The sequence below is a fragment of the Sinohyriopsis cumingii genome, chromosome 15 (genome assembly GCF_028554795.1).
Source record: "Sinohyriopsis cumingii isolate HCF-2022 chromosome 15, ASM2855479v2, whole genome shotgun sequence".
NCBI classification, from domain to species: domain Eukaryota; kingdom Metazoa; phylum Mollusca; class Bivalvia; order Unionida; family Unionidae; genus Sinohyriopsis; species Sinohyriopsis cumingii.
In genome coordinates this window covers 36144217-36158845 of record NC_142975.1, presented here as the reverse complement: position 1 = coordinate 36158845, position 14629 = coordinate 36144217, and the positions used below count along the sequence as shown (strand labels likewise).

At 34.8% G+C, this 14629-nt stretch overlaps 1 long non-coding RNA gene across 2 annotated transcripts in view; it reads right to left on the bottom strand.

The window, feature by feature from the left end:
• LOC149781606 (uncharacterized) overlaps positions 1-12051 on the bottom strand; it is a 42669-nt gene extending 30618 nt beyond the window's left edge. The window contains exon 1 of one of the 2 annotated variants that reach the window (XR_016414514.1): positions 11981-12051. This is a non-coding gene — a long non-coding RNA (uncharacterized LOC149781606). Of the gene's footprint in view, positions 1-7996; positions 8135-11980 lie in introns of those variants that run through there. The other variant, XR_016414515.1, reaches the window with a different exon arrangement.
• Positions 12052-14629: the final 2578 nt, after the last annotated feature.

Sequence of the window (14629 nt, the reverse complement as noted above, 5' to 3'; positions counted from 1 at the left end):
TCTTGCCCCTTCCGCGGGAACCAGTAAAGGTGGACCAGGCCTCGTTGTCAGCTCCCACTCTAGCATTGAAATTTCCTATTAGGTAGAGGCCTTCAGTGATGGGGATACTGGATATTGCCTGATCCAGAGCTTCATGGAACGTATCTTTCTCCTCGTAGGTGGAGCAGAGGTATGGGGAGTAAACGCTCAAGATGTTAGCTGGGCCTAAGGATGTTGACAACCGGAGGGCAAAGATTCTTTCTGTACCTGATGACGGAGGTTCAATGAAACCGACACCGTGCTGCCTAGGTTCATCCGAGGGATTCCCTTGACAAAAGAAGGTGTAGTTAGCTTTCTTGATGGTGCCGCTGTCGGCCAGTCGGGTATCCTGGAGGCAGGCAATGTTGACGTTCATTCGGGAGAGTTCTCTGTCTATGACGGCAGTCTTCCGTGCGTCGTCCATCTGCTGAAGGTCAGCGGAGAACCCAGTAGACATGGTCCTGATCTCCAAGCTTGCGAAACAAGGAGCTGAAGTCTTCTTATTTCTTCTTTTGAGTCGTACTTTGTGTGAACTTTGTATCCCACTTGTCGAGATGGTTCTCTAAGGTTCACGCACCTAATGAAACAGGTAGGCCATGGCGGGCAGCACCTTACTGACTGCGAGCTGCCCAGCTTGAGGCGGACGGTTGCTGTCGAGTGAGATATGGTGATCTCTCCCACCGTTGGAAGCGATCTCTGGACCCAGGTTCTACACCAACCGAGCTTTGACTTAGAACCGGTAAACTGCTACTTCATGTGTTGTGCAGACGCCTTACGACTACGCTGGAGTGTCCTCTCCAGTGGAGCTACAAAGGCTGGGTAGGGTGGTATGGAGAATCAGATGTTGCCCATTCAGCAGATCCCCCCTCTCCGCACAGCTAGTGGACCAAAGGGAACGACGAATGTAGATACAGCTTGGATATTCCGGAATGACGTTGAAGTCGATGTCAGACCGCCTTCGGGACTCCGTCTCCGGATTTTCTGTCGGGGTTTGCTCCTTTAACCTTTCCCGTGAGTGGGTATAGCCGCAAGGCAACGTAGGTTTAGAATCGCAGTTTTCCTTCTCCTAGATGAGCTACCATCCAAGGTTTACAAGTCTCATCTACCCGATGAGACTGGATTTAAAGCGCCAATGGCCCGCCTTTACCCCTTCTCCTGTTAGTGGAAACATAATCCTAATCGGTTGGATTTTGATGCTAAGCCACTCGCGAAGGCCGGAACTGGATTTTAGTTGACAGAGACACAAGCGTATGGGAAATTTCTGGATGAGTGGAGCGCTTGTCTTCCACTCCCACCCCGGCAATGTCAACCGTGGACAATGATCATGCAGGTAAGGTGTTCAACTCTGGACAACTTAATTTTGATTCGATGCGATGGCTTACCGCCTAATCCAATGAAACTCATAGATCCGAAGCAAACAAATATCAACTTGATCCACCAAGGTGTATATAGGGTTAACATACTGGAACATATTGGAACCTTGGCTATCGAAGCTGACTACATTTCTTGCCAATGCAAATCTCGTTGTTTTGGTCTTTGGGTATGGGTGAGAGTAAAGAGAGGATGGACCAGATAAAAATGAATCGATTTCTCTTTGATGGGGGTGGGTGTTCTTCGTTTTATTTATCTACATAAGAATCTCTTAAAGTCTGTTCCTTTGAACTTAATATATTATGATTTGTTTCTCAAACATAATGATTTGTAGCCAGTCATTGACAAAAACGATAAGGCGTAAATAAATAAACTTTAAAATCTTCAGCTGTCCATTCTAATCCTATTTTGAAAGTTCATTATAAACTATGCATATCATATTCATTAATTGCTGAATATTGTAAAAGTTAATTCATTTCTCTCACACCCTTTTGTCAGCAACATGTTTCATTTTGTATAAGAAAAAATTTTGTAATTCTTTTAACCCTGCCAGCAGCCATTTCCAGGAGATATATATTATGATTTTAAAATACAGCCAATGAGTATAAATGTTAAAATATCATATGCAAACAAGAAGAGATCAAAATCGTATGATGATTTTAAATAGTTTGTACCAGTGAAGGGTACAAATCAAGCCGAATGCAGTTCAAAAACAAACATAATGTACAGAGTTATACTGTTTGGAATACAGTCTTTCCAAACATAACTGGAGCGTGTAGAAATCATCTATTGTCAAAGGAAAGGAACGTAAGATCCTATTGTCACTGGTCTTGAAGCTTTCGTTATTTTATGTGCATTGCACGGAAATAATAGGTATAGCCGTCAATTAATACAAAAGAACTGGATAGTTATGTACCTGTAAGTAATGGCAAAAATCAGCTGATAGAGGAAGTAAAAGCAGTAATACTTACCCATACTGTATATCTTGAAATAAAGGGTATCTTTACCTGGAGATTGCACACTATCTCACAATATAGTAGCTAATGAGAGAGAGAGAGAGAGAGAGAGAGAGAGAGAGAGAGAGAGAGCAATTTTGATTGAAGTGTTTATGTAATAAGTGCTTACAACATGTTACCAATATTAAGACTGTGGCTCGTTAATATTCCCATTTTAAAGTTTAAAACTGACGCTGAAATTTCTCTCCATGAAATATTTTAAAAAACGAAGTTACGTGGAAATCTTTCATAAAAGTGAACCCCAGTGAGGATCATTCTTACGATCTTTCCCTCTATCATTCGACAGAATTTCTAATTATATGGATTCTTCTTCCCATTCGTTTTTTTTTATACTAAAGTGTAAAAATTGACTTTGTTACAACTCTGTACGTATTTTTTTCATCGTTCTAATATCTTCAAGAGTCGCGTTGTTACAGTTATATATATACATATATACATACATATATATATATATATATATATATATATATATATATATATATATATATATATATATATATATATATATATATGAAAGCTACTAAATTGTTTTACTGTTTATTAGAGCCTAAACACGTAGCAAAATATATATATATATATATATATATATATATATATATATATATATATATATATATATATATATATATATATATATATATATATATATATATATATATATATATATATATATGTGTGTGTGTGTGTGTGTGTGTGTGTGAAAGCTAATAAATTGAGAATAAGAATAAGATATCAGCTTCTAATATTTTTGATATTTTCAAATGTTGAATGTCAGTTGTTGAGTTAACAGGGCGTATAAAAAAAATGAATACAGATATAAAGAAACAAATACATGAAAGAAAATAAGTAAAACACAAACAATAGGAAAGGAATTCGGCCAGTTCAAATGTTAGTGTATTTTTCTACTCGAAATCAGTTAGGTCGTGATATCTCATAACTTAAAGAAAGAAACTATTTACATTGGCATATATTTTTATCAAAGTGTTCAGCTCTTGAAACAGGATTTGTATAGCTTGTGTGTGTGTGTGTGTGTGTGTGTGATTTCGATTTTTAACGTAGCTTTAACAAGTGTTCAGTCATATTGCTACGTTGTCTGCAATGTGGCATGTAGCATGATGTCCCACCTAGTCACATTATCCTGACAATAACTCTTAATGTTGAAGTCGTAGCAAGGCAGCTGTTAGTACCATGTTTATAAGTCTTTAGTATGATTCGGACTTGGATCGAACCCACGACCTCCCGCATCAGAGGCGGACGCTCTAACCACTAGGCCACCGGAGCTTGTAAAATGTATAATATTAAATGTAGTAACACTCTTGGATGAGTAATATGTATGTATGTATGTATGTATGTATGTATGCATGTATGTATGTATGTATGTATGTATGTATGTATGTATGTATGCATGTATGTATGTATGTTCAAATACTATTAATGACGATATAAGCTACAAATTACGACGACATCGATTATGATGTGGAAAACTAAGAATTCTTTATGAAAGTGTTCACGTTTTCCGTTGATTTTCAGTAGTACCTACTACTACAGTGTTTTACTACTTGAGAGTTGTGTTTCATTCAAATCACTGACACATTTTGTCTAAATTAAGGATTCTAAATTTTATATTAAACATTGGTTGACGTAATTATAAGTATATCATTTAAATTTTATTTTACATCGACAACTTAAACTAAATAAAGGACTAGTACCCTACCGAATATTTTAACATGAGCTAAATAGAGTTCTAGTACCCGACTAACTATTTTAACTCGAACAAAATAGAGTTCTTTCACCCGACTGACTATTTTCACTACACTTAGTACTACTACCCGATTGAATACTTCAGTTACACAGATGAATATTATCTAACTGACTACTTCACCGGTCCAAAGTATTAGTGCCCTATTACTAATCTACACAGAGTACTACAGCCATAATGACTGGTTCATCTTCACAGGGATAGTTTTCATTAGCAATATATTATAGTAGTAAAAGCTACTAGCTATTTAACAACACAAAACTGCTGGTATATACGTTATTAGGTAAAGAAAAGTCAACTGTTTTTCCTACGAAAATCAACAATCATTCTGATTATGTGTTTTTGTTTATCATTTTGCCCAGAATGAATAATTGAAACCCCAGTGAAACTTCCGTGTTTCAGTCGTTGACGACCGAGTATCCGATGTGCCACAATGGTGAAAATATTTTAACAGCTGATTAAGTTTCTGGAGTTGTACCTACCCAATAGCGTAGTCGCCATTAAGTACGTGTTGCGTTTGTTATCGTAAGGAAGCAAATCAGGTTTAGTTTTACATGATTCGGATGGTCAGAAGTCAATTCATTCGGCAACGTCTGCTTCACCTTTGACAATATTGTTTTGTCTTTCGTCTTGTCAAAATAACTCTGCATTATGTTTTATTTTCTATGATGGTAACCAAAACAGTATTTATAAAAGATTCTTGTAGATTAGCGTCATAAGGGTGATTATTTTCGTTTGACTTAAGAACTTTAAGTATTCTTATATAGATCTAAAATTAATGATTATCGAAAATCAGGTTTCATAACTATCAAAATTTATCCATTAGACACCCTGATTAACAAAATTGCTGAAAAATATGATGCCTTTCTGAAAGCTTGTTTTGTAATACACACGTTTTCCATCTAACGTAACATCAGGAATAAACCATATTTTAACAATCATCTGTTTAATGGATGTATTAGTGACAGTAACAAAAGATGAAGTTTAGTTTTCAGATAAAACTTTTATCACTGTAATTTTTCCAAACTGAGTGAAACAGCTTTTGTTCCATTTAATTACCAGGTTGTTAATTTCCCTTATATGTTACAAATATTTAAGAGTTTAGATTTTGTTTCTAAATTGATTTAAAACTTTGTACTTAAGACAGCAAAGTTGGTATAACTCCAATTAAGTTTATACGTCTTGTAAAATATTTCTTGAACCAGAAAAGTTGAGAATAGTAATTACAAAGATGCAAAGAAGACGCCAGATAATTCTATAAACCATCAAGGCCAAGTATAGACTCATCTGCATCCTGTGAAAGAACATACGTTCATGGCTCATGTATATTCCCTTAATAAGTTGACTTTTTCTTATCACATTGGCTATGCTTTCTGAATGCTGAACAAAATCAACGAAGAAGGTTTTTGTCGTTCATTTTTATTGTTCATAATTCATCAGAATCTTTTACATGTTCCCCAACATCACTAGCTGATCATATGTACGGGGTATTACCATAAACTTATTTTCCTTCCTGAAGTTTATTAATGTTCCGTTATTAGACACCACACAAAACATACATTCACAATTAGACACGTACACTCACAACGATTGTAGAAAAAGAACTAATCATTTGCAAGCCTGAAGGTGATTTGCATTGCCTATTTGTTTGTTTGAAGTGAAAGGAACAAAAAACTAAGAAATCAAACCAAACGCGGACAGAACGGTCCACTTGTTCTTAAACTCATCACTTCTGTTATTCATTTTGGCAACATATTTTTCCAAACTATTCCATGATAAAACACGATTTTCATAATAGGTGAGATTTGGAATGTTTGATGCACTATCTGATCTGTATATCTATTTTTTTGCAAGAAAAAATTATAAAGTTGATAATATCATCAATGTTTTTATTTCCGATAATGACATATTGTCGTCTAATTTTAAATCAGGGTCGTACCTTTAGATCCATTCCAAAAATAATTACCAAAATTGTCCAGTAATTGAATAGTCATAGAATAAGTGCTTAACGTGTTCTGTTACCTTCTTCCAGAAAGTGCATTAATCATTATCACTTAAATTAATCTTCATCAAATAAAGGTTTGTGGCAATATGTCTAAGCCGAAATCTAAAATTAAAGCTAAGCAGATTTGTGTCTTTTGCACAAAGTTGCTATGAAGAAAGTTAATCTTCTTGTCTCGTTCCTCGTTCAATACCAATTTTTGAGTCTTGAATATTAAACATACCACACAACGTGATGTTGCGACAAAAATATAAGCTGTACTGTTTTATTATTGGTTTTTCAATTAAAAAAAAATGAATAGTGCATATTTTTAAGAAAGGTTATACATTTGATTCAAATACATTTTCAAAATCAAGCAAAAGATGCACGACTATTGTGCTTTCTGGTGTATGACGATAAAACATCGGAATTTTGTATGATACATTTTGGAGTGATATGTGTCTCCAATTTGAAATACACAATTTTAAGTTTGCTACACTGTCCATTTGCATTATAGTTATCCATGCAATGTTTGTCTAAATGTAAATCATCTCTTGCACTAATGTCTCTCATTTTAGGAGTATGCATCTCTAATTAGAAAAATTAATATGCGTATAACAACCTAAATGGGCAGTTCATCTAATTAAAATCTTTTAGCCTTGCAATACGCTTACAGTCATGCTAAAATGTGACCACTGTCTTTCGCTGTGGCTTCAATGCTCAATCTGCGCACTGATTGCACATTTTGCTTTTTGTACCGATCCCACATTTAGAGCAAGCGAATGTTCCTCTGCCCTTCGTTTTTTAAAAAAAAATGTTTTATTACAAATCTTTACCATACAGATCATACCACGCGAGTCCCCCTCCTAATTAATGGCCACCAATCGTTATTGCCCTTTCGCACCATGTATATATTGTAAAGAATACTTTTCTTTAGTTGACAAAAGATATTTTGTCGATAGCAGTAAAGCTTTTTAAATGTTCCTTAATAGTTTGTACGCACCAGCTCTCTATGTTGTTGGGGTGAAGATGGGTATACGTGTGTCACCTGAAACAATCTGCCCATTGTACATCTGTGCATGTATAAATGTATGCATGGATGCATGCAGATCTTGCAAATGATGTAAACAATGCATGAGGAAGATATATTGAAATTCTTTACAGACAGAAACCTAACATGGCGTCGAACATTCTCGCAAGTATGACCAGGAAGTTGACCGAGATAAAATATTCGGTCACTGGATAGTCTTCTTGCACGCAAATGTCACTCAACAATGGGACCCTTTATCTATTTCACTTCAAAATGTAAACAATAACACCGCAAATTATGTCAAGATAGCACAAGCGGTAAAGCCATATGAATCAACTTATAACAATTGAGTTCCCATTTCTTGTACGAAACATTCCCTAACTGTTAGTAGAGGGTCGTCGGTGGATGAAAAGTGTGATGTTTAAACCAGACACTGGTATTAGCTTCGGTAATTTTCAGTCCGATTTGACAGCCTTGGTTATTATTTAATGGCGTTATTATACTGAGATACGTGGAATCAAATCTTTGCATGGCTCATTGCCAAAAAGCAGATCTATGATTATTACTTAGTAAAGTAGAATCTTTTTTTATCCCAGTAGAATCTTTCTTGATCCCAATTGACAAGACACATGTTATGTAAAACACGATGCAACAAAATGCCAATTTTACCAGTAAACGAATATGTTATTGCAGATTATTTAGACAACAAGAATATACAACTTGATGCATATGACAAATACGAAGAAAATAAGATGCATGTGTGTATATGTATGTATGTATGTATGTATGTATGTATGTATGTATGTATGTATGTAACTTACCTTTAAACGCCTCTGCATGTATGTGTGTGTTTTCTTGATCTACATTTTCCCTTATCACATAAATTCGACTTTGTCAAAGCCTTTGTCCACGCGTGAGGTGTTCAGGACCTTTCTACTATTTATGTGTATTTAGCAAATCTGCCTATAAGTGGGGAAACAAGGAAGGTAAGTCCTTAACTATTAATACGGCTTGTTTCGATACAGTTGATAATAATTTAGATAAATAATTAGATGACCATACAATTCATTTTGTTCACATGTACGTATGTCGATAAATGGATTCATAAATCCACACAAGAACATTGTTTGTTTAGATGATGTCGATGTTAATAATAATAATAATAATAATAATAATGATAATTATTATTATTATTATTGACATAAATACTTAAATAAATTATATATATATATATATATATATATATATATATATATATATATATATATATATATATATATATATATATATATATATATATATATATATTTAAGTCCTCATTGATTCCCACCATGTACACCCCTCAACCTCAAGAGTAAGAGAGTTACGTATTCATATACCACTGAACAATATCAATACATGAAGCAATTTGATATACATACTTAGTCCATAGAAAAAGGAAAAAAATGTCAGGACAATTTATCCAACCATTATGCAGTCGGAAGGTTCCTAGATCTGGAAGACAGCATTTGACATATCTGATCATCGTGATAAATGTTGACTTGCTATGTTTGATTTAAACAAAGCTATAGAGTGCACAAATTGAAACATTAATGTCGGGCTGTTTATAGTATGTCAGCCTGTATGTTACTCTGTCTGGATGCATGCGAGTCTGTAAATTAAGTCTGCCTGTCTTTATGAATGTTTTACATGAATGCATCTATGTGCGTTTGTTCTCCCTCTTAATTGCTTCCTTGTTTAATCAATTAGTTACAGAATTTTGCGAAACTCTTGAAAATATACAAAAAAAGGAGCCAGACGTTACCGCTGTCATGATCGTTATTTAAGTGGTCACTATATTAGTCATTGTCAAGAACACCAACAACAAAAACGACTATCACAACTAATTTTCCTGCTATTACAACTGCTATTGCTACTCTAAATACTCCTACGAATGATACTATTACTGTTACTATTAATACTTTTGCTACTACTGCTACTGCAACTACTGCAGTTACTGTTGCTGCTGCTACTAATACTGCAGCTGTTACTACTGCTGCTAGTTCTACTACTAATGCAACTAACCCTACTGCAACTACTACTGACACTGCTGCTGCTACTATTACTGCAACTAATGTTACTGCAACTACTACGACTACTGACGCTGCTGCTACTACTACTGCAACTAATGCTACTGCAACTACTACTGTTACCGCTGCTGATGCTGCTACTACTATTGCAACTAATGTTACTGCAACTACTACTGTTACTGCTGCTACTACTGTTTCTGCTACTACCGCTGATACTACCACTACTAATACTGCTACAAATACTGCTACCATTGTTAATACTACTATTGCTACAACTGCTAATGCTACTGTTGCTACCGCCACCGCTACCACAGCTATACTACTACTGCAACTCCTGCTACCACTACTAATATTACTGATAACACTACTACTAACACTACTACTGCTGCACTGCTAATACTACAACTGTTACTGTTGCTACTACTGCTGAAACCACTGCTACTACTATTACTGCTACTCCCACTACAAATACTAATACTACTACCACTGTTGATACTACTACTACTGCTACTCATTCTACAAATACTACTATAACTGCTACCACTGATAATACTACTACTACTGCTAGTGTTACTACTGCTACTATTGCTGCTACTACTGCTGCTACTACTACTACTAGTGCTGCTATAATAATAACTCAAGAATAATAATAATCTTTAATAGTTGTTTTATATACCTTTACGTTAAATTTTAAATTCAACTAGTCCTAAGTGTTCTCTCGATTTGAAATTATCAGGCACATTTTTGTGGCGCCAACTCATCAATCATCACGCCGCCTCATTCTCCGTTTCTAAAAGATGAATTTCACTCTCTAAAATGTTTGTTTCTTAAAATCATACTTTACAAGCAGGAAAAAATTCTTTGATTAAAAGTATTTTACCATACAAAGATTGGTTTGTTTCTTCAGTTATGCATCTTGAAATTATATTATTCTTATTTCCAGAGGGAAAACAAAGTACGTTATTAATTGAATCTATAAAACATCATCCCGATTATATAGCCAGAGACATAAGGCATTAAAAGTCTTTTTCTTTATTAAAAAACTCTCTCCAATAAAACATCGCTGAATTTCAAATCCCTTTTTCGGGCATTTGTTCTGTACCATGTTTAAGCAAACAGATACATGATTTTGTGCACAGGACTACCCCCCCCCCCCACACACACACACACACAAAGCAACAAACCCCCCAAAATAACCCCAAAAAATAAATAAAATAAAAAATAAAATTAAATCTCGATTACATTTTGGTCCAAAGAATGTCACAAGAAAATGTTCAAAGTCACCAAAGCACCAGAGCGATTACCAATATTTAAAAACAACGTTTATGCACTAACGATTCGAAAACAGTCAAATTTATTTTACAGGACATTTTGCAATTTAAGTTATAACAGGGACGAGTTTTGCATCTGAGTAAATAAAAGTTACCGCTGCGTTGTGTCTGGGGGAGCTCATATAAATGCACGAAGCTGCTTAGTTTCTTATTCGGTACTCAACATAATCATATCAATCATGGAAAAACAAACGATTGTCCAGTTGGCACTGCTGACATGTAGGAGTTCATATGACATCATACAACAATTGCGAGAAGCATCGTATCTGACCTGAAGGGTAGATAGGTCACGTTTTAATACAATTAATATTGCAAATATATTTTAACAGCACAGAAAAGAGTCCGTCAACATAAGGAGCATCCACGAAATTGAGGGCTGAAATTATTGAGCGCACGAGTTGAAAGTCATAAGAAAGGGACGAAAGATAAGATACCCATTATTAAGCATTTACAAATTGGGGCCTAACCGACTTCTGTTAAGGAATGACAAAGTTTCCGTATGGGCAAGTCTGTGGAGTCTAGCATAGATAATTCCTTTGTTTAACTCTTCCATTTACTCTGTATATTGAAAATGACAACATTTATATTGCTGTCACCTGTGAATTTGTAACTCAGATGGATACAATCCTATGATATATCCACCTTTGATGAAGAGTAATTCATGATGCACATGCAACTGTTCGCCGTGGTTTTGGTTATTCGTAACGGTGTGTGTTGGATTTTATTATAACAATTCCTTTAAACCGCTCCAGTGGTCTAAGTGGTCAGATCATCCACCTCTAGTGCATGAGGCTGCTGGTTCGAATATCGGCTGAGTCAAACCAAAGACATTCGTTTTCGATTCCAGGAGATTAACTGAATATGTTTGACACACTCACACACACACACACACACACACACACACACACATATATATATATATATATATATATATATATATATATATATATATATATATATATATATATATATATATATATACATATATATATATATATATATATATATATATATATATATATATATATATATATATATATATATATATATATATATATAACTGCAAGATCTCATGAAATCATGTATAAATATTATTGGATAGTAATTAAATTGATGATAAAGATACACACTGATTCGAGCTGGAAGAATGCACATAAAGAAGTAAAAAGACGAACTTGGCGTACAATATTTTACGAACATAGATTCATTTGGAAAAGTGTCACAGTCAATTTGATAACAAACAAACAGATCGATCTACCCAACAGCAATATGAGCAGCATTCTTCTCATTAATATTTGTCTTCTTCTTTTTCTCTTCATTATTATTATTATTATTATTATTATTATTATTATTATTATTATTATTATTTTAAATTATTATTATTATTATTATTGTTATCACGTACCTTGCGTCTTCAGGCACATGCTGCGAAGAAGAGATTCTTTGCTGTGTCATTTATTGCCTGTTAGTTTCGGCTACAGTTAATTTTTAATGAAACTATCCAATGGAATTAAAAATAAAGAGCTTAGTATAGTTTCATTATCAAATGCATCCACTGAATGCTACTTCTTGAAAGGCGGCAGGCAGATATTTTCCGAAAAGTTCATGCCCTATACTTTGAAATTCTATGACTAAAATAGAGCACTCAATCTTAAACAAATGTTTACGAGCAGCAGACCAGCTGTGGAGCAAGTCTATTTTGAAAATAAAGCTTCCAACGAAAACAAAAAGAAAATACAATGTCAATAATGTCAAACCGAAGCCTCGAACCGACCGAGATTTTCTCTAATTGGGTTGACCCATTTTGCTACTTTATTTTTGTCGCTCGTGTTTTCAAATTTGTATGCGTGTTCTTTTACCCACCAGGACACTCATTGTTGGTCGTCACCCTCCCTGCTGTCGTTTCTTAACCAAAAATGTTATCAAGACCTACACGATATCGCGAACGAGGATCATGTAAATGTATCGTGATAAATCCTTGTGGGGTAGCTTGCGCACGTGAAAAGAAGTTTCTGAAATTAGTCATATCCATATCCCCTGAACATCAATTCTGATGAATATTTCGCAGAGTATGTGTATCGACTCCCTTAAACACAACTAAAATATTGCAGTTATCTCTAATCAATTTAGGTATTTGTACAAGTATTGCGCTATGTAACATATTTAACATCGGTACTTTTGTGTCTGCCTCGAGAAAATATCCGAGCTGGATTTGATTCTTTGTCCAGCATCACATCATCGTATACTACGAGGTTATTAATCAATCCATCGAGGTCATCGACAGATTGGGTTTCATCATTATCGGTGATAAAATCAATAATATAATTACCATCCTGGTCCAACAATTTTGCATTTTCATTAAAATCTGTAAGCATATCGTAGCATTGCTGATCATCTACGGATAATGTCACTAAAAATAATTTATCCCACTTGAGCAATCTCGTTATCAGATTAAAAATCAGTTGCGTCTCACCAGACCTAGATGGACCAATGATAATTGCTCTGACAGAATTAGCGCTGGATGATAATTTACGTGTCGCTGAGAAATCAATGACATCCATGTTGTACAAATATAATAAATGTTATGAATTTATATTATGTTCGGTACAGAGCATCCTCCCCTACAAGTGGATTAACAACAATAATAACAAAACATAAAAGTGTGCGCTTACAGGTAAGTGTGTAAAATGTGGCAAAAATTACAAATTTATCTCCCTTGACAAATCAAGGAAAACAGGTGGAGATATCGCTACCTCATTAGGATAATTACCAGGAGCTCCATGGGCTAAGTATCCAGGAGAAAAACATCTTCCTGGATATAATTATTGTGGTCATGGAACCCGACTTGATATCCGACTTGACAAGCGAGATCAACGATAACCTGGAGAGTATCCAATTAATTGCCATTGATCAAGCATGTCACGTTGATGATGTTGCGTATAAAAATAAGGATTTGCAACAACGACATATTGCAGATGTGTAGTTGATTCACTCGTTAAATTCCATTAAACATAAATCTCTCAGAGAAAAACTAGCTAGCTTCCTGGCAAAATTTGCAATGAAAGGTAAACTAATATTAGGGGCCGGTAATTAAACAACCGATTATTATTATTATTATTATTATTATTATTATTATTATTATTATTATTATTATTATTATTATTGACTCGATTTATTAGTATCCAAAAGTATGGAGGGGTAGAGCAGCGATTAGTAAACTTGCTGATACAGAAAATGTTACACGTTATGTTGCTGCAATAATGTTAGCACGACAGGCAATATGGCAAATTTATTTACCACCCCCTAAATAAATTCAGTACGCACATTCGGATATCAGCGCTCGCAACGAAACTCATCAAACATATATTCTATTTTTACTACACGATACTATTAAGACAAGTAGACGTCAATCACGCACATACAAATACGCGTTAACTGTCGTTGACGTTGCAAGTTGATAAAATCAAGCAGAACCACTATCAACTAAAACAGCAATTGAAGTTGCATCTACTTTTAAACGAATTTATCCACCGTTGCGATGGCCACAGTAGCTACAGGTTGATCCTGGCAAGGAATTAATAGCAGCAGTATCATCTCTGATAAAAAAAAAAAACATAACGTCAAAATCAGACGAGTACATACCGCAATTCATCGCGATTAGGCAATTGCTGAACGATTTAATCGAACACTTTCTTAGCGGTTATTGGGATATTAGTATGCGCAGAAAATATCCCTGAAAAAAATTAATAAAGATATGAGATCTCATGAGTAGGCTGCAAGATTAACAAGTGCGATAGCTGAGTTAAGTAATGAAATTACTCGTGCAATTTATATGAAACCCATTAATGCGATCACAAAAAAATCATATACCAATACAACGACATGACTCCTTCTCAAAACAACCAGTACCGTGACTGTGAGGTATTTATATGAAAATGGTGAACTTGAAGGGGGTATAAAAGAGCAATTGGACATATTTGGAGTGAGATGACACATAAAATTTCCAGCGTGGCAAGATCTACGGGTAGACCTGCAATCTACAGATTAGATTAAA